Here is a 25,955-nt window from a genome sequence, read left to right on the forward strand (position 1 = left end):
ATGATTTGTAATGTTGAACATCTTTTCAAGTATCTGCTGGCAATCTGATGTCTTCTTTGGAAAAATGTCCATTGAGGTCCTCTGCCCATTTTTTAATTGGATTATTTCGATTTTTGGTGTTGACTTGCATTAAGTGTGTTGGTTTTTTTTATCTTTTGATATGTTTAGGATATTAACCCCTGATTGGATTCATTATTTGCAAATATCATCTCCCATTCAGAAGTTTATCTTTTTGTTTTGTTGATGGCTTCCTTTGCCATGCAAAAGCTTTTTATTTTGGTATAGTCCCAGTGTTTTACCTTTGCTTTTGTTTCCTTTGCCTCAGGAGACATATCTAGAAAAGTGTTTTTATGGATGATATCAAAAAGATTACTGCCTATGTTTTCTTCTAGGAATTTTATGGTTTCAGATTTCCCATTTAGGTCTTTAATCCATTTTGAGTTTATTTTGTGTGTAGTATAAGAAAGTGGTCCAGGTTCATTCTTTTGCATGTAGCTGTCCATTTTTCCCAGTATTCTTTGTTGAAGACACTGTCATTTTCCCGTTACATATTCTTGCCTCCTTTGTCATAGATTAATTGACCATAAATGTGTGGCTTTATATCTGGACTCTATTCTGTTCTATTGATCTGTGTGTCTGTTTTTGTGTCAGTACCGTAATGTTTTGATTTATAGCTTTGTAATATATCTTGAAATCTTACATGATGTTTAAGCTGATGAAAGATGTAAATTTGTATTCACATAAACTAAATCATAATACTGACAGATGCTTTCATGTAACAGTGATTATGTTTTTGCATTTCTTAACTTGAACACAATATCTGAATTTTTTGGTAATTCATAATCTTTGTCTAATATTCAGAAGGGTTGAGGAAATCTTTACATATATTGATAATAATTACTTAACATTGAATCCTGAAACATGGACTGTTATTTTTTTTCAATATATGAAATTTATTGTCAAATTGGTTTCCATACAACACCCAGTGCTCATCCCAAAAGGTGCCCTCCTCAACACCCATCACCCACCCTCCCCTCCCTCCCATCCCCCATCAACCCTCAGTTTGTTCTCAGTTTTTAACAGTCTCTTATGCTTTGGCTCTCTCCCACTCTAACCTCTTTTTTTTTTTCCTTCCCCTCCCCCATGGGTTTCTGTTAAGTTTCTCAGGATCCACATAAGAGTGAAAACATATGGTATCTGTCTTTCTCTGTATGGCTTATTTCACTTAGCATCACACTCTGCAGTTCCATCCACGTTGCTACAAAAGGCCATATTTATTCTTTCTCATTGCCATGTAGTACTCCATTGTGTATATAAACCACAATTTCTTTATCCATTCATCAGTTGATGGACATTTAGGCTCTTTCCATAATTCGGCTATTGTTGAAAGTGCTGCTATAAACATTGGGGTACAAGTGCCCCTATGCATCAGTACTCCTGTATCCCTTGGGTAAATTCCTAGCAGTGCTATTGCTGGGTCATAAGTTAGGTCTATTTTTAATTTTCTGAGGAACCGCCACACTGTTTTCCAGAGTGGCTGCACCAATTTGCATTCCCACCAACAGTGCAAGAGGGTTCCCGTTTCTCCACATCCTCTCCAGTATCTATAGTCTCCTGATTTGTTCATTTTGGCCACTCTGACTGGTGTGAGGTGATATCTGAGTGTGGTTTTGATTTGTATTTCCCTGATAAGGAGCGACGTTGAGCATCTTTTCATGTGCCTGTTGGCCATCCGGATGTCTTCTTTAGAGAAGTGTCTATTCATGTTTTCTGCCCATTTCTTCACTGGGTTATTTGTTTTTCGGGTGTGGAGTTTGGTGAGCTCTTTATAGATTTTGGATACTAGCCCTTTGTCCGATATGTCATTTGCAAATATCTTTTCCCATTCCGTTGGTTGCCTTTTAGTTTTGTTGGTTGTTTCCTTTGCTGTGCAGAAGCTTTTTATCTTCATAAGGTCCCAGTAATTCATTTTTGCTTTTAATTCCCTTGCCCTTGGGGACGTGTCGAGTAAGAGATTGCTACGGCTGAGGTCAGAGAGGTCTTTTCCTGCTTTCTCCTCTAGGGTTTTGATGGTTTCTTGTCTCACATTCAGGTCCTTTATCCATTTTGAGTTTATTTTTGTGAATGGTGTCAGAAAGTGGTCTAGTTTCAACCTTCTGCATGTTGCTGTCCAGTTCTCCCAGCACCATTTGTTAAAGAGACTGTCTTTTTTCCATTGGATGTTCTTTCCTGCTTTGTCAAAGATGAGTTGGCCATACGTTTGTGAGTCTAGTTCTGGGGTTTCTATTCTATTCCATTGGTCTATGTGTCTGTTTTTGTGCCAATACCATGCTGTCTTCATGATTACAGCTTTGTAGTAGAGGTTAAAGTCTGGGATTGTGATGCCTCCTGCTTTGGTCTTCTTCAAAATTACTTTGGCTATTCGGGGCCTTTTGTGGTTCCATATGAATTTTAGGATTGCTTGTTCTAGTTTTGAGAAGAATGCTGGTGCAATTTTGATTGGGATTGCATTGAATGTGTAGGTAGCTTTGGGTAGTATTGACATTTTGACAATATTTCTTCTTCCAATCCATGAGCACAGAATGTCTTTCCATTTCTTTTTATCTTCTTCAATTACCTTCATAAGCTTTCTATAGTTTTCAGCATACAGATCTTTTACATCTTTGGTTAGATTTATTCCTAGGTATTTTATGCTTCTTGGTGCAATTGTGAATGGGATCAGTTTCTTTATTTGTCTTTCTGTTGCTTCATTGTTAGTGTATAAGAATGCAACTGATTTCTGTACATTGATTTTGTATCCTGCAACTTTGCTGAATTCATGTATCAGTTCTAGCAGACTTTTGGTGGAGTCTGTTGGATTTTCCATGTATAGTATCATGTCATCTGCAAAAAGTGAAAGCTTGACTTCATCTTTGCCAATTTTGATGCCTTTGATTTCCTTTTGTTGTCTGATTGCTGATGCTAGAACTTCCAACACTATGTTAAACAACAGCAGTGAGAGTGGGCATCCCTGTCGTGTTCCTGATCTCAGGGAAAAAGCTCTCAGTTTTTCCCCATTGAGGATGATGTTAGCTGTGGGCTTTTCATAAATGGCTTTTATGATCTTTAAGTATGTTCCTTCTATCCCAAATTTGTCAAGGGTTTTTATTAAGAAAAGTTGCTGAATTTTGTCAAAGGCCTTTTCTGCATCGATTGACAGGGTCATATGGTTCTTATCTTTTCTTTTATTAATGTGATGTATCATGTTGATTGATTTGCGAATGTTGAACCAGCCCTGCAACCCAGGAATGAATCCCACTTGATCATGGTGGATAATTCTTTGTATATGCTGTTGAATTCGATTTGCTAGTATCTTATTGAGAATTTTTGCATCCATATTCATCAGGGATATTGGCCTGTAGTTCTCTTTTTTTACTGGGTCTCTGTCTGGTTTAGGAATCAAAGTAATACTGGCTTCATAGAATGAGTCTGGAAGTTTTCCTTCCCTTTCTATTTCTTGGAATAGCTTGAGAAGGATAGGTATTATCTCTGCTTTAAATGTCTGGTAGAACTCCCCTGGGAAGCCATCTGGTCCTGGACTCTTATTTGTTGGGAGATTTTTGATGACTGATTCAATTTCTTCGCTGGTTATGGGTCTATTCAAGCTTTCTATTTCCTCCTGACTGAGTTTTGGAAGAGTGTGGGTGTGTAGGAATTTGTCCATTTCTTCCAGGTTGCCCAATTTGTTGGCATATAATTTTTCATAGTATTCCCTGATAATTGTTTGTATCTCTGAGGGATTGGTTGTAATAATTCCATTTTCATTCATGATTTTATCTATTTGGGTCATCTCCCTTTTCTTTTTGAGAAGCCTGGCTAGAGGTTTATCAATTTTGTTTATTTTTTCCAAAAACCAGCTCTTGGTTTCGTTGATCTGCTCTACAGTTTTTTTAGATTCTATATTATTTCTGCTCTGATCTTTATTATTTCTCTTCTTCTGTTGGTTTAGGCTGCCTTTGCTGTTCTGCTTCTATTTTCTTTAGGTGTGCTGTTAGATTTTGTATTTGGGATTTTTCTTGTTTCTTGAGATAGGCCTGGATTGCAATGTATTTTCCTCTCAGGACTGCCTTCGCTGCATCCCAAAGCGTTTGGATTGTTGTATTTTCATTTTCATTTGTTTCCATCTATTTTTTAATTTCTTCTCTAATTGCCTGGTTGACCCATTCATTCTGTAGTAGGGTGTTCTTTAACCTCCATGGTTTTGGAGGTTTTCCAGACTTGTTCCTGTGGTTGATTTCAAGCTTCATAGCATTGTGGTCTGAAAGTATGCATGGTATAATTTCAATTCTTGTATACTTATGAAGGGCTGTTTTGTGACCCAGTATATGATCTATCTTGGAGAATGTTCCATGTGCACTCGAGAAGAAAGTATATTCTGTTGCTTTGGGATGCAGAGTTCTAAATATATCTGTCAAGTCCATCTGATCCAATGTCTCATTCAGGGCCCTTGTTTCTTTATTGACCATGTATCTAGATGATCTATCCATTTCTGTAAGTGGAGTGTTAAAGTCCCCTGCAATTACCGCATTCTTTTCAATAAGGTTGCTTAGGTTTATCAGTAATTGTTTTATATATTTGGGGGCTCCGGTATTCGGCGCATAGACATTTATAATTGTTAGCTCTTCCTGATGGATAGACCCTGTGATTATTATATAATGCCCTTCTTCATCTCTTGTTACAGCCTTTAATTTAAAGTCTAGTTTGTCTGATATAAGTATGGCTACTCCAGCTTTCTTTTGGCTTCCAGTAGCATGATAAATAGTTCTCCATCTCCTCACTCTCAATCTAAAGGTGTCCTCAGGTCTAAAATGAGTCTCTTGTAGACAGCAAATAGATGGGTCTTGTTTTTTTATCCATTTTGATACCCTGTGTCTTTTGGTTGGCGCATTTAGTCCATTGACACTCAGTGTTATTATAGAAAGATATGGGTTTAGAGTCATTGTGATGACGGTAGGTTTCATGCTTGTAGCAATGTCTCTGGTACTTTGTCTCACAGGATCCCCCTTAGGATCTCTTGTAGGGCTGGTTTAGTGGTGATGAATTCCTTCAGTTTTTGTTTGTTTGGGAAGACCTTTATCTCTCCTTCTATTCTAAATGACAGACTTGCTGGATAAAGGATTCTCGGCTGCATATTTTTTTTCTGTTCAACACGTTGAATATCTCCTGCCATTCCTTTCTGGCCTGCCACGTTTCAGTAGAGAGATCAGTCAGGAGTCTTATAGGTCTCCCTTTATATGTTAGGGCATGTGTATCCCTTGCTGCTTTCAGAATTTTCTCTTTATCCTTGTATTTTGTCAGTTTTACTATGATATGTCGTACAGAAGATCGATTCAAGTTACGTCTGAAGGGATTTCTCTGTGCCTCTTGGATTTCAATGCCTTTTTCCTTCCCCAGATCCAGGAAGTTCTCAGCTATTATTTCTTCAAGTACACCTTCAGCACCTTTCCCTCTCTCTTCCTCCTCTGGAATACCAATTATGCATAGATTATTTCTTTTTAGTGTATCACTTAGTTCTCTAATTTTCCCCTCATACTCCTGGATTTTTTTCAGCTTCCTCTTTTTCCATAATATTATCTTCTAGTTCACCTATTCTCTCCTCTGCCTCTTCAATCCAAGCCCTGGTCGGTTCCATTTTATTTTGCATCTCGTTTAAAGCGTTTTTCAGCTCCTCCTGACTGTTCCTTAGTCCCTTGATCTCTGTAGCAATAGATTCTCTGCTGTCCTCTATACTGTTTTCAAGCCCAGCGATTAATTTTATGACTATTTTTCTAAATTCACTTTCTGTTATATTATTTAAATCCTTTTTGATCAGCTCATTAGCTGTTGTTATTTCCTGGAGATTCTTCTGAGGGGAATTCTTCCGTTTGGTCATTTTGGATATCCCTGGAGTGGTGAGGACCTGCAGGGCGCTTCCCCTGTGCTGTGGTGTATAACTGGAGTTGGTGGGCGGGGCCGCAGTTAGACCTGATGTCTGCCCCCAGCCCACCGCTGGGGCCACAGTCAGACTGGTGTGTGCCTTCTCTTCCCCTCTCCTAGGGGCAGGATTCACTGTGGGGTGGCGTGGCCTGTCTGGGCTACTTGCACACTGCCAGGCTTGTGGTGCTGGCGATCTGGCATATTAGCTGCGGTGGGTAGGCAAGGTGCACGGGGGCAGGAGGGAGGGGCAGGCTTAGCTAGCTTCTCCTTAGGTGATCCACTTCAGGAGGGACCCTGTGGCAGCGGGAGGGAGTCAGGCATGCTGCTGGAGGGGTGGCTCCGCAGAAGCACAGCCTTGGGTGTTTGCATGGAGCAAGCAAGTTTTCTTGCAGGAACCGGTTCCCTTTGGGATTTTGGCTGGGGGATGGGCGAGGGAGATGGCGCTGGTGAGTGCCTTTGTTCCCCGCCAAACTGAGCTCTGTCTTCCCAGGGCTCAGCAACTCTCCCTCCCTTTGTCCTCCAGCCTTCCCGCTCTCCGAGCAGAGCTGTTAACTTATGACCTCCCAGATGCTAAGTCACGCTTGCTGTTGGAACACACTCCATCTGGCCCCTCCGCTTTTGCAAGCCAGACTCGAGGGCTCTGCCCCTCCACCCCGGCTCCCTCCCGCCAGTCCGTGCATGGGGCACCACCTCTCCGCCCTTCCTAGCCTCTTTTGTGGGCCTCTCGTCTGCGCTTGGCTCCAGAGACTCAGTTCTGCTAGTCTTCTGGTGATTTTCTGGGTTATTTAGGCAGGTGTAGGTGGAATCTAATTGATCAGCAGGACGCGCGGGGAGCCCAGTGTCCTCCTACACCGCCATCTTCTGCTGTTCCAACATGGACTGTTAAAAAATAAGTTTAAAATTATATGTTTTTGCTTCTTGGTCTTATATGCTAAGAGTGGCAGTACTGTTGAAAAATTTTTTTGAATACGTTTATCATTTTTGCTGCTTTAAGATGAGTAAAAAGGCATAACTCTATTATAAAGTTGTGTTATGTGTACTTATAAGCTTTGCTAGTCTGCTAGCATACTTGTATATGACAGCTTTTACTTTATTGCCTCTGTTTTTCTATTAATAGAAGTTATTACTTTGGTGAAAAATCTCAGTTAATATGAAGGAGTAGAATTATACTAGGAACAATAATGACATAAATATAACTACTTTTTTTTTTAAAAAAAGGTGTTTAAAATTTTTGCTATAAATTATTATATTAATCTAAGTATTATATGAATGCTTTCACTCTGTTAAAATGTTATTTTGTCTTAGGGTCTTAACAAAAGATATAAATGTCACTCTCTTCTATATAGTGTGTCCATTATCAGATTTATATCTTTGTAGTATAATTGTTTTTTTTTTATGTTGACTTTATTATATCCTGTTGTTAAAAAAAAAACTTTACTAATAAGTAAAAAAAATAACAACTTTTTTCTTGCTTGTAAATGTGCTGTTTCCTTAAAATCTGTTGTCCTTTGGATTTATCTTATAATATTTTATTGTCCCTTTCGTTACATAGACACAGAATATTATTTTTCTGTCAACCATGATCAGTATTATCCAGTTACAAATCTTGTTTGAATACTCTTGATTTTTGACTTTCAAGTTTTAACCCTAAATTAGAAAATATAAAATTAAAATTTCATAGTATTTTTCTTTTTCTTTTCTTTTTTCCTTTCCTTTTCATTTCTTTGACTTTAGAGAGAGAGAGTGCATGAGTATGGGAGAGGGGCAGGAGAGAGAGAGAGCGAGCAAGAGAGAGAGAGAGAGAGAGAGAGAGAGAGAATCCTATACAGGCTCCATGCTGAGTGTGGAGCCTGACACGGGGTCTGAGCCTGTGATCTAAGGATCATGACCTGGGCTGAAATCAAGAGTCAAGCACTCAACTGACTAAGCCACCCAGGTGCCCCAAATTTCACAATGTTTTTCACAACTGAAATTGCCTTTGAAATTTTCCATAGAGCCCCTGGAAAATCATAAATTTGTGTTGTCTTATAAAAAGGGAGATGCTAGAAAAATTAGGTTTGATTGATATGCTTCTATTTCTAGTTAGCTTAAAATGATTATTGGAACCAATGAAATACACATTCTGTGTTTCATATGGGAGGAATGTCAAATTAGAATAACTGTTTACCCTTCTCTAAGTTTGTATAGGTAAAATGCACTTGACATAAATGTATGTATGTATGTATTTAGATTTGCAGCTACTTTATTTATTTAGTTAGTTTTTATTTAAATTCCAGTTAGTTAACATGACATAAATGTTTTAGATAGTGTGAACTTCATAGGAAAGATCCTGAGTTGTTTTCAGTGCCCTTTTTCTCTAGACAATACTCATCTCTATAGGAGTGAAGGTTAATGTACAGATTTTCTTTTGTAAAGGTACAAGTAAATTCCAGATAATGGAACAGATAACCTAAAAGAATATGATTTTTGAATTCTGTTGTGTATTAAAAAATTTTGTATTCAATCCAGAAATCTTAGTCTAACATTTCTTTTATTGATTAGAAATGTATATTTTTTCTCAAATGTTTTTGTTTGTTTTTTAAACATTTTTATTTTTGAGAGACAGAGAGAGACACAGTGTGCAAGCTGGGGAGGGACAGAGAGAGAGGGAGACATAGAATCCAAAGCAGGCTCCAGGCTCTGAGCTGTCAGCACAGAGCCCAATGTGGGGCTCAAACCCACCTACTACGAGATCATGACCTGAGCTGAAGTCAGATGCTTAACTGACTGAGCCACCCAGGTGTCCCTCAAATGTTTTTTGAACCAATCATAACTTTTTATAATATTTGACATATAGTAATTTTATATTTGTATAAGACTCATGGTTTTTTTTACATAACATTTTGCTTATTGTGGTAAAATACACATAGCATTTACCATTTTAATCATTTTATCATCATATTTGTTTTATTTATTTTTATTTTTTTGGCCAGGCTTAATTATAGGCGCTTGGATATAGAAGTGAATAAAACAAACACACCCCTGCCAACTCTCATGTGGTTTACACTTTAACAGAGGAGAGGAAAATGCAACAAGAGAATTAAGTAAAATATGTAGTATTTTAGATAGTGATAAATATTAAAAAGTAATAATACATGGAAAAAGGATAAGAAATGTCTGAGTGTGGTAGGTCACATTGAAAAAGCTTCACTGAGAAAGTGACCTTTGAAGAAATATCAAAAAACAAAGTAAGGGGATAAGCCATGTGAATATTGGAGGTGGAGGAAGTCCTCTACGCAAAGGGAAAATGAGGGGTAAAGACCTAGCATGTTTGAGGAACAGGAATATTTTGGTATAAGAGGAATTATTGAGGAGTAAAGTAGTAAGAGAAAATTATGGAATAGAAACGGGACATGATCATAAACAGAAATCAACAAAGTTGTTTGTTTTTTATTTGAATTAGATGGGAAGCCATTGGAGGACTTTAAACTGACAAATGGTATGACGTAACTTATGTTTTGAGATAATTGTCCTGGAAGCTATGTTGGGAACGGACCAAATGAAACAAGGACAGAAATAAGAGGTCAATTAGAAGAATATTTCAGGATTTGGGTGAGAGATAATGGTGTCATAGATAGAGTGGCAGATAGAAGGTAGAAGATATTAGTTTCATCTGGATACAGTTTGAAGGTACGTTTACAGAGGGCTTGCTGGGAGATCACTGTATGTTTGTGTAAAAAATAAAGTACTTGGGGGTATCTCCATGTTATTTCATTTGAATGATTACAAAATGGAGCTGCTATACTGAAATGAAGAAGATTGTAAGAGGAGCAGGTTCGAGGGGGAAAAGTAGGAGCTCAGATTTGGAAATGTTAAGGTGAGATGTTTGTTAGACATCAACTTGAAGTTATTAAGTGGGAATATTAATGTGTGAGTTGAAAGTTCCGGAAGCAATTGATGCTGCAGATAAGAATTTGGGAGCTAACAAAATGTAGACATTGTTTAATTTCATGAAATTTTATTGGGTCATAAGGCACAGAGTGTAGATAGAATAGAATTAAGAATTAAAGACAGAGCTCTAGGATGATTCAGCATTTAAGAGCCAGGGACATGAAGACGGACCCCAAAAGAAGTTTGAAAGACCAGAGAGGAAAGAGCAAAACTAGGCAAATGATGAAAGACTAGAACTCTATAAGATCAGAGGCTGCAACCAGACCAAGATGTGGAACCAAATTCTCCACCTATGCTCAGAGGGTGACATAGTTGTTGTTTGTTTTTTTTTTATATATATATACTTTAAGTTCAAGTTAGACTTTATCTGACATTCACTTGGTTAAGGCAGAGTATGTCCAGAACTGAGCCTTCACTGTACAGGGTATAGGTTCTGGGATATTCTGTGCAGCTCCTCACTAATAATGTAAGGTCTCATTTGTACACTCCATAGAGACTGTTCTAAACCCATCATGAGACCTTCTAAAAGGGAGAGATGAGTATGCTAGGAAACAATGCAAAATGAGCTATGAAACAAAAGTAACAAAGCAAATGAAAAATCCATTGCCATGAAAAAGAGTTAGCATACCCATGAGTGGACAAGTCATACTTGAGAAAAAACATTCAGATCACTAAAGTACTTTGAAGGAGTTTTAAAACAAACTTACTCTTCAAAGGGTGTCTATGAAATTGGCAAGAGATTGTAAGAGAACAGATGAATGTGAAAAACACTAAAAATTATTTTTGGAAAGTAACCATTAATTTTAAAAATTAAAAAAAAAGCCATTAACTTTTCACATTGATTACCCATTATTTTTACAAATCAGTACATTAATTCAGTAGTAAATTGGACATAACTGAAGACTTTGATAATAAAATTATGTAGATTTCTACAATTCAACAAAAGATACTGCCTGTGAAAGAGAAATTAAGGTATAGTAAGGAGCTATAACATGTATCTAAGAAACTTTAAAGAAGCAGATAATAGGATGACTGCATACCATTAAGAACAATGAAAAATATTAAAACATTTTCAAATAAAATTACAGATTTCCTCTACAGAAAAGACAATCATATTACAAGTAGGATTTACCTCAGCAATAATTATGTCCGAAGACAATGGAATATCTTCAAAGTACTGAGGAACAATATCTTTGAACCTGGACTTCTGTGTCCAAACTATTAAGTTATTACACACACACACACACACACACACACACACACACACACACACACATACACACACATATCAAAACAGCTTGTTGCTATTAAGACAATAAAATAAGACCTCTCAAAAGGGAAACAAAAGTGACAACAAAGATGGCATCTCTTATACACAGAATCACTTTAAATCAAAGGAAAACTATGATAGAAATCACTAGGATCTAAAGCATTTCTGTTTATCTGGGTACCGTGCTGTGAGTTATTTCTCTTCACTACTAAAAGAAGCTAGACATTCAGAATATTTACAACACAGTGTGTTAAGCGGAATCCTGTCTTCCCACTAATCAAGTTAAAACGAGTCTTAAGACAAAGACATTTTTCTGCATGATTGAAAGTAATAAATTTCCTGTGCTGTTTTCTTGCCATTTAATGTCCATGAAAAGTCCTCTCTGCATTTATAAATGTAAACTTTTATGTTTGTTAAAATTATGAAACATTTAGAAAAATACAAGAAGTCAGAATATGTGACTAGATTTTAAGATTACAATGGTTCATTCATTAGATTTATTGTAAATATTTCAGGTTTAACTGAATTTAAATTAAAACCAAAATACTAAAGTTTAAAATATGTGTATTGAAATTATTCTTATCAGAACTATCCTTTTCGCCTCAATTATGAAGACTCCAGTATAATTTCTATTATTTAGAACAGACTCCAGTTATGAAGACTCCAGTATAATTTCTATTATTTCTAGTAGCTTAGAAATTTTTATTCTTTTGCAAGAAGTTTAAAAACTAGCTTAAAAAATGAACATGTTTCTAAAATGTTTGTTCTTCACTCACTCCACAGGCTGTCATCGATAACGTATTATACCAAGAAGAAAAATAACCCTAGGCAGCAGGAGTGGTATTCTAGAAAGAAAGGTGAGCAACATATCATAAAACACATTGAAAAAAATAAAGTATTCTAAAATAAAATAACAAATTCATTCATACTTCACATGGTTTGAGATAGGAAGTGGGAGTTCAAAGAAAGGTTAAAGCTTGTTAAGATCCTTTTCTTCAGGGGACTGATATGCTGATTTACTGTAGAATATTTTACTAAAATATGAATGTAAATATGGTTATGAGTTGTTATTAGTAACCATTAAAAGGACAGAAAAAGGACGTCTAACTCCTTTACTTTTGTGTATTTTTGAAATGTTTTAATAAAAAAATTTTTAATTCTCACATGCAATAATTTAGTATATTACTAATGTATACGTATATATATTATTCATGTATTATATGTATGGTAAAGTATAAAATATTATTAGGAAACATATACACCACACTCATGATAGTGGTTGTCTCTGATTCAGGGTACTATTAGAAGGAGAATGCTTTGTGTTATGCAGCAGAGCCTTTAGGCAACGTGTCATTTCAGAATCATGGGGTAAAGTGCAATGACATAACTCCTTTCACGTCTATGTGTGATTTGGGGAAAGGAAAGAAGAGAAAGTGAGGAGAGCAAGAAGTCATCAGATTTGTGTTTCTGGAATTTTCATGTCCAGGTTTCATTGTTTGTTAGGGGGAGCACCAAGGAAGATTAGATAAGTTGAGGGTAAAATATTCCACTATTCCAGATCTTTCAGCTCCTGAGTAGAAGTTTCTCTCAGAAGTTTCCTAGCATCAACCTGAAGCATGATTATGATAAAATGAACTGGGTAGAGGTGTATCTTCTCAGTTGGTCTGAAACTGACCTTGATATTTCTCTTAAGTGTCTCAATTCCTATATGGTGTGAACTGTGTCATATGCAGTGGAGCTGCCATGACGGTTAAGCTAAGGTGACCCCAAAACCGAGGATTGGGCAGAGGATAAGGCTGCTGGTGGGGACATACAGTGAGGTAACCAATTTGAAAAACAGTTTGGCTATTTTTAGAAAACTTAAACACATACGTACTATACCACCCAGCCATTAGATACTTACTCTGCACAAATGAAAAATACAACCACAAAAATATTTTTACATTAATTTTCATAACGACTTCATTTGTAATAATGGCCAAAACTGGTAACAATCCAAATGTCCATTAATCAAAGAATGGATAAGCAAATTGTATTATATTCATATTTAACAACAACAAGAAACAAATTATTGGTACATTCAGCCACTTGAATAAATCCCAAAATAATTGTGAGGAATGAAAGAAAGTAGACCCAAAAAAGTGGATATTGTTATTCAATTTATATAAAATTCTAGGAATTGAAAACAAATCTAGAGCAACAGAAAGCAAACAGATGTTTTCCTGGGGAGTGGGTGAGGATGTACGATGAGATTTAGATCACAAAAGGGCCAAAAGAAACTTCGAGAATAATAAAAATGTTCATTATTTTGCTTGTGGTGAAAATTGCTTGGGTTTATACAAATGTCACAACTTATCAAATTGTACAGCTATATGTACACAGTTTGTTGTATACCAGTTATATCTCAATTAATCTGTAAAAAATATTTAAAATGTGCCAAACCCTCTGCCAAGAGCAACAGAGGTTTTGTGCTCCACATGCACTGTTGATATATGGCAGCATACTACAGTTGTAGCTTACTGTGAGAAAATATATACCCTCTGTCCTTTATTATAGTTCTTTTAGTTGGAGGAACATAGATTCCATCACAAAATGAGTACTATCTATATTTTAAAGACAACATAGCATGATTATTCTGATGACAAAAACTAAAAATAGAGAAATCAGATTTATCATATATTTATGAATGACAATAACCAATATTAATGAATATTTCAAGATATGGTTATTCTTATCTAATGCCAGTGGTAATATCTTACTAGAAAAAATTATGACAGTGTAGATCACAGTACTAATCTTGCATTGTTATCGACTGACATTTGAAATTAGCCTCATGAAATAATTAGGGATGTTCTTTGTAATTGTAATACAGTATTAACACAGGCTATCTATGCCTGGGTCATAAAGTAAAAGATATTTCAGTTTTTCCTTTTGTTCATCTTTGTTAAAATTTCTTGCCATCAGCATACATTAATCTTGGGATAAGTTAGTTTCCCTGAATAGCCCAATGAAAATAATAACTTTCCATGTACGTCTCACTCTCCATCTCCTTGATCTTCTTTGTTTCCATTCATAGTATTTATGCCATCTGACATCCTTTTTGGTTGTTTTGCTATTTGTTTATTCCTGTGTCTTTCCCACTAGAAATTAAGCTGCATGAGTGTGAAGAATATTTTTTTGCTTTTTTTTATTTCTCTACTGAGAATAGTTCCTGGCATGTAACAGACATCCAATTAATATTTTTGAATAAAAGAAAAATGGCAAGAAGTGCAATTTAAAAAATGATATAATCAGTAGGAAGGCAAACTCTTTTGTATCTTGAATTGATTCAAGGCACGGAGTGGTTGTGAAATAAATAAGAGTATTTTTTCTCTTCTAATTTGCATTTTCAAAGTAGTAGTCCCTCTTTTCCACGGTTTTGCTTTCTGCAGTTTGAGTTACCAGTGGTCAGCCGAGGTCCTGAAGCAGATAGGTGACCTTCCTCCTGACATACTGTCTGAAGGTCAATAGCAGCCTAATGCTGCATCACAGTATTTGTATCATTCACCTCACATCATCTCATCATGTAGACATTTTATTCTCTGGCATCATCACAGGAAGAAGAAGGGTGAATAAATAAGATGTTTTTAGAGAAAGCACATTCCCATAACTTATATTACAGTATATTGTTATAATTGTTTTATTTCATTATTATTTATTATTGTTAATCTTACTGTACCTAGTTTATAAGTGAAGCTTTATCATAGGTATTTATGTAAAGGAAAAAGAGAGTATATATAGGTTCCAGTTTTATCCATGGTTTCAGGCATCCATGGGGGTCTTGGAATGTATCCCAGGTGCATAAGGGGGGAACTACTGTACAGAGCAGGCTTCCTCAATACAAATCCCTCCTTTCTCCCTCTGGTTTCTCAGGGGATTCCTCTTCTCTTATAGTCAGTTGCTGGCTGACACTTCTCTGCAAGCTTTTCTCTCATCTCCCTCTCCTTTTACTCCTCTTGCTTCACTTGTTTGCTTTGCGCTTATGTGAGTCAGAGAACCTCATCTAGTGTAGCAAGGCGTCCCCCAAAGGGAAGAGAGTCATAGGCACATCTGTTGCTCAGTCTCCTCATCCTCACCTCCTGGGAAGTCTAAACAATCCTGAAGAAGCCCTGGGGAGAAGTTTTGAGAAAAAGTTTATACAAAAATAATTATCACTCAAAATGAATTGAGCTTAAGTATATGTACGTTTTTGTTGATCTATGTGAAAAATAAGCCCAAAGTATAAACTTCCTGATTGAGAACACCCAGGACACCCATGGGTTCTGTACCAGGGCTGTATCCTAATTGAGGGTAAATCATCCCAGGAAAGCCAGTGGTTCTGAGCTACCCTGCAAATAAGTGCTGAAGGAAAGCCCACAAGAAGACAGTGAAAGCTAAGAAATAATTCAACAGAACTTCAGGGTACAAGACCAACACACAAATACCAGTTGTGTTTCTATATACCAGAATTGGAACAATCTGAAAAGATTAATTAGGAAAGTAACTCCACTTATAAAACCATATAAATGAATAAAATACATAGGAATAAATAACCAAGGGAATCAAAGATTTATACAGTGAAAACTATAAAATATTGCTGAGTGAAATTAAAGATGACCTAAATAAATGTCTGTGATGGGGATGTGATCAGTGTACCGTCTTGAAATTAGGTACAAAGATTCCTTCCACTTTATTTTCCTTCTCAAAATTGTTTTTACCTCTTCCAGTGCTCATGTCTTACTACATGTATTTTAGAATTAAATTCTATGTAATTTTTAGAACAGTCTTGTTCATATTTTCCAAACACCTTGCTAAGATTTTGATAGGATGGCATCAAACCTGTACATGATTTGAAGAGAATTTATATATTTATGATGTTGAATCTTTCAATTCATGAACTCAGTATGTGCTCCATTTATTTAGATTTTCTTTGATTTCTTTCATCAGTGGTTTATAGTTTTCGGCCTACAAGTTCTGTGATGTTTTGCTAGATTTACACCAAAGTGTTTTTGAGTAGATATAAAGAATATCGTATATTTAATTTTAGTATCTGAGTGTTATTGTTAATATGTGGAAATTTAATTATTTTTTTACATTTGTCTTGCATCATATAATATGCCTGAACTCACTTTTTTAGTTCTAGGATTGTGTGTGTGTGTGTGTGTGTGTGTGTGTGTGTGTGCGCGCTCGCACATCCCTTAGGACCTTCTGCATAGATAATCATAACATCTGCAAATAGGGATGCTTTTATTTATTTCTTATCTCTCTCTATCTCTGTCTTTCTCTCTTGCTAGCATTTCTTGCCTTATTGCACTGTGTAGAACTCTACCATATTGAATAAGAGTCTTAAGAACAGATATCCTTGCTCTGTTATTAATCTTAAAGGGAAAACATTCAATCTTTTACCATTAAGAATAATATTCTTTGTAGGCTTTTTGTAGATTTTTTTTATCAGTTAGGGGAAGATATCTTTTATTTCTAGTTTTCTCAAGGTGTTTTTTTTTTTATCATGGATTGATGTTGAATTTTATCAGATTAAATTAAAATGGTGGATTACATTGAATGTTTTTTGAATATTGAACTAGCCTTTCATCCCTAGACTAAACCCCATTTGGTCATGGTATATAATTCCCTTTCTATATGCTCAATTTCATTTGCTAATATTCCATTAAGAATCTTGCATCTATCCATTGCAGATAATTGATTTATAGGTTTTTTTTTTGTACTATACTTGTCTGATTTTGGTATTAGGCATCATAAAATTGAAAGATGTTCTCTTCTCTTGTATATCTTGGAAGAACCTATGCAGAATTGAAGTTAATTCTTTTTAAAACATTTGGTTTAAATTTATCTGTTCCATTTTCAAGTTTACTATTTATTTCCTCTGTTCCCTCCCTTTTCCTGCTGAGCTCATCAGCTGAGCTTTTGTTTTGGTTATTGTATTTTTCAGTCTAAAATTCACCTTTGGTTCTTCTTTATATCTTTGATTTATTTCCTGAGACTCTCTACTTCTTTTCAGGTATTTCTTATTTTTTTAATTTGTTTCAAATGTATTTGTAATTACTCATTATGGCTATTTTATGATGGCTGTTTTAAAATCCTTGTCATTTATGTCTAACATTTCTGTAACCTCAATGTTGATGGCTTTTGGTTATCATTCTCCATTCAATTTGACATTTTCCTGCTTCTTGGTTTGACAGGTGATTTTTGATTGGAAATTAGACATTTTGGGTACCATGTTACGAGAAATTGGGTCTTATTTAAACATTTTGTTTTTCGTTGTTTCTTCTGACACTGTTGCCACAGGAGAATGAAGATACTGAGTAACTACTGCCAAGGGGGTAAAAGTCCAGCTTTCCCACTGGTGGGTACAAGAGGCTCCTCCTTATAGTTTTGTGGAGTGGAAATTTCAGCACCTCGCTGGGCCTCTCCTGATCCCACCCTGCCTAGGAAGGGCATATGTGCCCTCTTGCCATTCTACATCTGGCCTCCACCAATGTGGGGCTGGGGACAGGGGGCTGTATTAATGCTGGGTGGCAAAAGCTGTCTCCACTAGGCCCCCTTTTACACCTTGTCACAGGTAAAGGAAGGCAGCCTCTTTAATGCTGGATGGGGGTGGATGCTCAGGTTGTCTCCAAGGTCTTCACTGACATCACAGGAGTTTTGGGAGGCTCATTAGTGCTTATTGGGGAATCTAAGCCTCAACCTTCGTTGACATGACCGCTGTAATGGGGTTGGGTGTATTGCTAACAGTCTGGTGAGGGTGGAAGTTGAGCCTTGCTTGGCTTTTGTTGGCATGACTATAACTGGATCCTTTTTTGTTGTTTTGGCTGGATTAGAGAGGTTATTATCTCAAATTTTTCTTCCTCTACTGCCCCTTTCCTGTTTTGTTTGATTTTGTTTTGTTTTATTTTGGCTGTTCGCTTTTCATTTTCAAGTTTCTGGCTTCTCTAATGCCATGTATGGGTATAAAATGCAAAAAGAAACCCAAGAATCTTAATATCATGTCATCACTTAGGTCCTAGGGTCCTTAACCAGTCTGCCTTATCCCAACCTTTCAGTGTCTTCCTATGTTTATTTTATAAATAGTTTCATCATTTTAGTTGTACATAGAAGGAACAGTAGGTAAAGTAGTTCTACTCTGTCTTCCTTGAAGCAGAGGTAAAAATAAAATTCTATTTTAATATAACTGTTCTGTACAATTTAATAATTCCCTGCCTTTTTCTATGCTGTTTTCTCTGTTTGTAATATATATCCAGCCACACCTCTCTGGCAAAGTGGCAAACTTCTCATCATTCTTCATGACAGAGCTGAAGAATTTCTATTTTGTTAAATCTTCCCTAACCTCCATTTCTCTGACTGCAGTCACTTATGCTATTGCTGCACTATATATAGCACTACATGAGCACACTAACCCCAGTTTATTTTAACTCTTTGTTGAAACAGCTGTCTTTCTTATTGTCTTCTGTTACAGAAGGGATGGTGCCTTGTTCATATTGTATGCAAAAAAAGGTACAGTGTCTGACAACACAATAAAAAACCCTGAATGTCTTTTATCTCTCTCTCTCTCTCTTTTTTTAGAGAAAGAGAGAGCAAGTGTGTGTGAGAGAGAGTGGGGGAGGGGCAGAGGAAGAGGGAGAGAGAGAATCTCAAGTGGGCTCCACACTGAAATAGAGAGTCAGACACTTAACCAACTGAGCTATCCAAGCGCCCCATGCTGAATGTGTTTTAAATAAGTGAATGGATTTAGGGAAGACGGAATATCAGGTTTTAACTGGAAAGTAAGACTAGGTATTTTTTTAGGAATATAGATTGAAACAATGGAAACAACACCTTAATAAATATGAAGTGAAGAGATGTGAATGAGTAATAATTAAATTTCATTTTATTGCTAATAGGTAGCTTTCTGGAGGACACAAAGTGAAAGATATGGGGGGAAAGAGATATGAAGTAAATGTAATAATTCTGGTTTTCCCACCTCTGTATTAGTGTTACTACAAAATAATCCATTTACTCCATCCACTTGAAGATCTTATTTCAGTTAAACTGAAAATTTCAGTTGGAAATGTGAATAAGGAAAGTTGATATGAGCTAAAACGACATTAATTGCCATGCATCTTAATGATGAGTTTTCATTTGTTTAATGAATTTAAATAATATATATGTACGTTAATCATATATTGCTCTCTTATGCATCTAGCAGGATATTGATAGCTGTAGTAAAATTTCAGACTACTATTAATTAAACTAGCTGTTGGTAAATGGTAAGTGACAATTTGTGCTGATTTTAGGGGAAATGAGGGTTTGTTAAATGATAGATTTCTTTCAAGTCAGCCTAAATATCATTAATGAAATTAAAAGCTCAGTGGTCTGTGTTTTTATGAATCTTCCAAGTGATGCATCCATGTTTACAGACCATTGAATTAGAACACACTGTTTATATTAATACATTAAGTAGGAAAACCCTGAAATCATTCCAATGAACATTTCCTTTAGTAAAGTCTTTTAATTTTTTTTTTAAACAGAAGCTTTATTGAGATGAAATTCACATACCATGTGTCACCCATTTAAAAGAATAATTCAGTAGATTTTAGTATATTTATAGACTTGTACAACTATAATTATAGTATAAGTTTAAAACATTGTAATGCTGTCCCAAAGAAACCCCAGACCCATTGACTGTAATTCCCCATTCCATCTCCACTTAGCCCTAGGCAAATCCAAGTTTACTTTCTGTCTCTATATATTTGCTTATTTTGGACAGTCATATACGTGGAATCATACAATGCGTAATATTTTGTGACTGGCTTCTTTTACATATCATGATGTTTTCATGTTAACCATGTTATAACATGCGTCACTACTTTATTGCTTGTATTGCTGAATAATATTCCATTGCATGGATATACCACATTTTGATTATCTTTTCATCAGTTGATGGACATTTGGGTTGTTTTACCTTTTGACTATTATGAATAATTCCATTATCAACATTTATGTAAGATATTTTTATGAACTTAGATTTTCATTTTTCTAAGGAATAAACTAAGGAGTGAAATGTTGGGTCAGTGGGAGCTTTATATGTAACCTTTTCAGGAACTGCCAGATCATAGTCTAAAGGCCTGTACCATTTTATATTCTCACCAACAGTGTATTAAGGTTCTAATTTCTTTTTTTTAATTGTTTCTAATGTTTATTTTCTATTTATATTGAGAGAGAGAGACAGAGAGACAGAGTGTGATAAGGGGAGGGGTAGAGAGACAGAGACAGAATCTGAAGGAGGCTCCAGGCTCCAAGCTGTGAGCTGTGAACTGTCAGCACAGAGCCTGGGTGGGGCTCAAACTCATGAGCAGTGAGATCATGACCTTAGCCAAAGTTGGATGCTTAACCGACTGAGCCACCCAAGCGCCCCTAAGGTTCTAACTTCATCACATCCTGTCAACATTGTTATTTGTCTTTTTGATTATAGGCATCCTAAGGGGTATGAAGAGTTATCTCATTACAGTTATAATTTGCATTTTCTTGATGACAAATAGTGGTAGGATGAATGATGATGGTGGCCAAAAGAAAACTATGTCTGAATGCCTGGACCTTGTAGAGATGTTACTTTATATGACAAAAGGGACTTTGTGGATATAAGTTAAGGATCTTGAGATGGGGAAATTATCCCAAGTTATCTGGGAAATACCAGTGTACTTATAAGGGCCTTCAAAGAGGGAGCAAAAAGGTTAAAGTCAGAAAAAAGATGTGTCAACAAAAGTAGAAGTTGAACTGATGCAGTTGGAAGATGGAGGAAGGGGATGTGAGCCAAGAATGTACATGGGTTCTGGAACCTGGAAAGGGAAAAAAAAAGTTTTTCTTTTATGAATCCTCCAGGAGAAATGCAGCCTGCTACCACTTTGATATTAGAATTTTGACCTCTAGAATTATAAGAGATATTTGAGTTATACAGGCTTCTAGTTATGGAATAAATAATTCATGGGAATAAAAAGCAAAGTGTAAGGAATACAGTCAATGATGTTGTAAAAAAAAGTAACGGGACAGATGGTAGCCACACTTGGGGTGAAAATAACATAATGTACAAACTTGTCAAATCACTAAGTTGTACACCTGAAACTAACGTAACATCGTGTGTCAACTATACTCCAAAAAAAAAAAAAAAAAAGAAACGAGAGAGAGAGACATTCCAATTAATTGTAATGTATGGATCTTATTTTGATCTAGATTAAAACAAAATATAAAAATAAATGACAAATTGTAGGAGTCAGTTAAGCATCTGACTCTTGATTTCAGCTCAGGTTACTGTGAGTTTGAGCTCTGCATTAGGCTCTGAGCTGACAATGTGGAGCCTGGTTGGGATTCTCTCTCTCCTTCTCTCTCTGCTCCTCCCCTGATTGTGCTCTCTCTCTTCTCTCTCCAAATAAATAAATAAACATAAAAAATAAATGAGAATAAATCAAAGAAAAAAACCAGTTCTCATTTTGTCTTGTTTAAGAAAGAGATGAAGGAAAAAAAGAATGAAAAAGAAACTTACAAACTCCAAGATATTATACAAATGCTCAGTAAAATAGTGGAATCTAAAACAAGCAAAAAACTCTAAAAAGCTTAATAAATAAAAGTAGATAAATTGTATTATGGGTATACAAAAACAGCTGAGAAGCAGTGTGGTATAATGAATTGTTAAAATGTTTAGGAATTTGAAAAAGATTACCTGGCTTCAAATTCTACCCTTAGTTAATATCCACATGTGTTTCTAAGACTTTACCTTTTTATCTCTGAAATGGAGTTGAAACATGTTTTAATGAGATTTATATGTGATAATGTATACAGTATGCTTGTGATGGTCCCTGCCATAGATTAATTGTTTAATAAATGTTATTTATCATCATCATTGTTATTTATATTGTCATTGTTAGGTAATGCTAATGTAATGATAAAATAAATAAAACTTATTACAATAAAATTGTATCATGACCCCCCAAAAAGAGAGAAGTTAAAAAAAATTGTTTATTTATTTTTGGGAGACAGAGCATGAGTGGGGGAGGGGCAGAGAGAGATGGAGATACAGAATCCAGAGCAGGTTCCAGGCTCTGAGTTGTCAGCACAGAGCTCTACATGGGCCTTGAACTCACGGACCTTGAACTCATAGATCAGACTGGCAGATCATGACCCGAGCTGAAGTCAGATGCTGAACTGACTGGGCTACCCAGGCACCCCCCAATTTTTTTTTAATGTTATTATCTTTATATTTGAGAGAGAGAGACAGAGACAGAGACAGTGCACCAGCTAGGGAGGGGCAGAGAGAGTTGGAGACAGAATCTGAAGCAGACTCCAGGCTCTGAGCTGTTGGCACAGAGTCCAATGCGGGGCTCAAATTCATGAGCCATGAGATTATGACCTGAGGCCAAAGTCAGATGGCTAACTGCCTGAGCCACCCAGGCGCCCCTGTATGCCTTGTGAATTTTTTTTTAACTAAATATTTAAATATTGTAATGTAGCAACACCAGAAATCAGATTCTATACTTTCACTAGGGTTTGTGGCTTTTTTGAGAATTGAAAGCTGAGTAGTCCATTTGTTTAGTGACTTACTATTTTCACAGAGATTTTATTCCTTCTATTGTGGTCACTGAAGTCTGTTCTTAGCTTGTGTTGAGCTAGTGTTTTGACAGAGATTTTCTTGAACACCAACACCTAAAATAAATGTAGTCCCTCCCCCTCCTCCCCTAGTTTTTTGCAGACTGACTCTGTGCAAAGCCATGCTTCTCCTGAGCCTAGGTAAAAGCTTAGAGTTATCTCAGATATTTCTGAGCATGCATCTTGCCCTGGGCATACGGATGGCTTTCCGAATTCCCCCATATGAGTGTGTGCTTTTGAATGCCCAATTTCCCAAAGAAACTCTTTCCTGTGCTTTTACTCCCAGGCCTGAGGCAGTTTGGGAGGACTGTAATAATTTGCTGCAGACTGTATCCATTTTAGAGTGTTTTTTTGAGCAATTACCCACTTTCCAAGCTGGGTGTGTTTCTAGGTGAAACGGAGACAAGTGTCTTGTCAATTCTTCAGAGAGCCCTCTCACTAACCAGAGTCCTGGTCAGAACAGGTGTACACAAAAACTTATGAGTCAGGTCTGTTCACTTCCACCACAACCTGGGACTGGGGTCCCACACTTGACTACAAAACTTCTATCTTCCTGATTCTTGCTGAGCCAGGGACTGGTGGGGCAAGGGCAAGTTATTCCTCCATTTTAAAGTTGGTTTGTCTTGATTTAGCATTTCTTGGCTGCTGCAAAGCTTTGTTTTCCAGAGTTCTGACAAAGTTGGTCTTAATATATTCTGCTTTTTGATCTGTTGGGGGACAGAAGCTTGGAGCTTCCTACTCCACTGTTTTCCTAACATCATGCATCACATTTTAGTTGTGACCCTGATGATTAAAGGTGTTCTTCTAGAAGTTTCTTGTTTCTTGTTTTATGTATTATGTTTATGTCTTATGATTCGTTTGACTTAATTTTGGTATATGGTGCAAAGTATGCATCAACGTTTGATCTTTTGCATTTGGGTTGCATTCACCATTTGTTGAAAAACCTGTCCTTTCTCTACTGTTTCCCTTACCCCTTTTTCAAAAATTAGGTGTTCATGTCTATTTACGTGTCTCTTTGTTCTGTTTCGTTGACCCATCTGTCTTTTTTTATGGCAGTACCACATAGTCATAATTACTGTAGCTGTTATCAACACTATATTGAAATCAAGTAGTTTTAGTAATCAAATTTTCCTCTTTTTTTTAGTAGAATTTATTTTTTAGAGCAGTTTTAGGTTCATAGCCAAGTTGAGTGGAAAGTATAGAGATGTTCCTTATGCCCCCTACCCCAATATATGTATAGCCTTCCCACATTATTAACACCCCCCACAAAAGTGATACATTTATTACAATAGATGAACCTACATTGACACATCATTATGACCTAGAGTGCATAGTTTACATTAGGATTCACTCTTTGCACATTCTATGGGTTTAGAAAAATTTATAATGACATTTATATACCATTACAGTGTCATTCCATTGCCCTAAAAATCCTCTTATTTTTCAAGGTTCTACTGTAGGTTATTTGCATTTCCATTTAATTTTAAAATTGGCTTTTTAAAATTTCTACAAAATTATCTGCTGGGATTTTGGTTAGGATTCTATTTAATCTGTTGGTCAATTTGGGGGAAAATGATATCTTAATGTTAAGTATTTTTGCTTATAGAATTGGTGTATCTTCATTTACTTAGGCAATCCTTAACTTCTTTCAGCAATGTTTGGTAGATATTAGTATATAGGTTTGTCAGATTGATTCTTGTGTTCCATAATTTTGATGCCATTGATTTTATAATTTCAATTTTCAGTTGTCAGTCTATTATATAGAAATACAAATAACTTTTATGTATCAATCTTGTATCCTAAAATCTTGCTAAATTCACGTATTAATTCTAGTAAGTTTCTTATAGATTTCATATGATTTGCTACAAAAATGATGAGGTTATCTACAAATAAAGGCATTTTTACTTCTTCATTTCTAATCAATTTCTCTCTCTTTCTTTCTCTTATTTTTTGGTCTTATTGAGCTAACAGTATATTTTATTTTAACTGGATGGACAGATCTAACCATATTCATATGAGAATCAAACATGAATATGCATCTGTATTGAGGTTCCAAAGGAAAAAAATGGATAATATTGCATATCTTCTAAAAATATCAAATTGGTAGGAAGAAGGGATTTGAGTTTTCACTTTTTAAAGCATTTGTAAGTTGCATGTATAATCAAAATAGGAAAACCTTATTTTTCAATGTTAATCAGTCTTGGGAGCAAGGAATTCTTGTCCATACCTTCAGAACATTTCCAGAATCAGACTACTCTCCACTTTCCATCATTTCTAACAATCATCTCCTACTTGGACTATTTCATTGGTCTCCTAACTGGTCTCCTTGTCTCCATTCATTATTGTTTATAGCTTATTCTCCATGACAGCATCCAGAGAAATCCTTTCAGAATGTTATTGAGACCATGTTACTCTCATTAAAATACTTTAATAGCTGCCCTTTTTACTTACAGTAAAATCCAGTGGCCTTAGCGTGGTCATTAAAAGTACAAATATGATCTGGTTCCCAGTCATGTTTTTGACTATGTCGCCTACCACTTACCTCTGTTTCAGTTACAATAGCCTTATTTTTGTTTCTTGAATACAACACTAACATTTTCATTTCAGGGTCTGCGTTTGCTGTTCCTTCTTCCTGGAATGCTTTTAACTCAGATATCTAAATGACTTGCTCTATCATTACATTTATGTTTGTTCAAATACCGCGTCACCTGAGAGGCCATATCGAAATACCCAGCATGAGACATACAATTCTCTATGTTATTTAACCCTGTTTGCTTCTTTCTGTTTTCTCCTTTGTACCATTTACTTCCTGTCTCGGTTTATTTCAATTTATTTATTTTATTATTTGTCTCCCACAACTAGATTGTAGGTTGTGTGATAATAGGGATGGTGTTTTGTTTACTGCTATATCCTGGTGCTTAGAATAATGCTGGCATAGAGAGGGTATTCAATGTATATTATTGAATGATGATTATTTTTTAATAAATAAGTTAATTTTACCATCCATACTGGCCTACATATACTGAAGTGCTGGCAAGTGATAAGCTTGCCATTGTGATTTCCTAAGGAATGAGTAGCTCTTTTTGATACTATATTTATGAATTAGTCAACATAAGAATCCAAATCTACTGTAACATATCAGGTTTTC

At 35.9% G+C, this 25,955-nt stretch overlaps 1 long non-coding RNA gene across 1 annotated transcript in view; it reads left to right on the top strand.

The window, feature by feature from the left end:
• Window positions 1–25,955, top strand: part of LOC128314052 (uncharacterized) — a 68,903-nt gene that overhangs the window by 32,268 nt on the left and 10,680 nt on the right. The window contains exon 3 of the long non-coding RNA XR_008295410.1: window positions 11,939–12,012. This is a non-coding gene — a long non-coding RNA (uncharacterized LOC128314052). The remainder of the gene's footprint in view (window positions 1–11,938; window positions 12,013–25,955) is intronic.

This window comes from Acinonyx jubatus, chromosome C1 (genome assembly GCF_027475565.1).
Source record: "Acinonyx jubatus isolate Ajub_Pintada_27869175 chromosome C1, VMU_Ajub_asm_v1.0, whole genome shotgun sequence".
Taxonomy (NCBI): Eukaryota; Metazoa; Chordata; class Mammalia; order Carnivora; family Felidae; genus Acinonyx; species Acinonyx jubatus.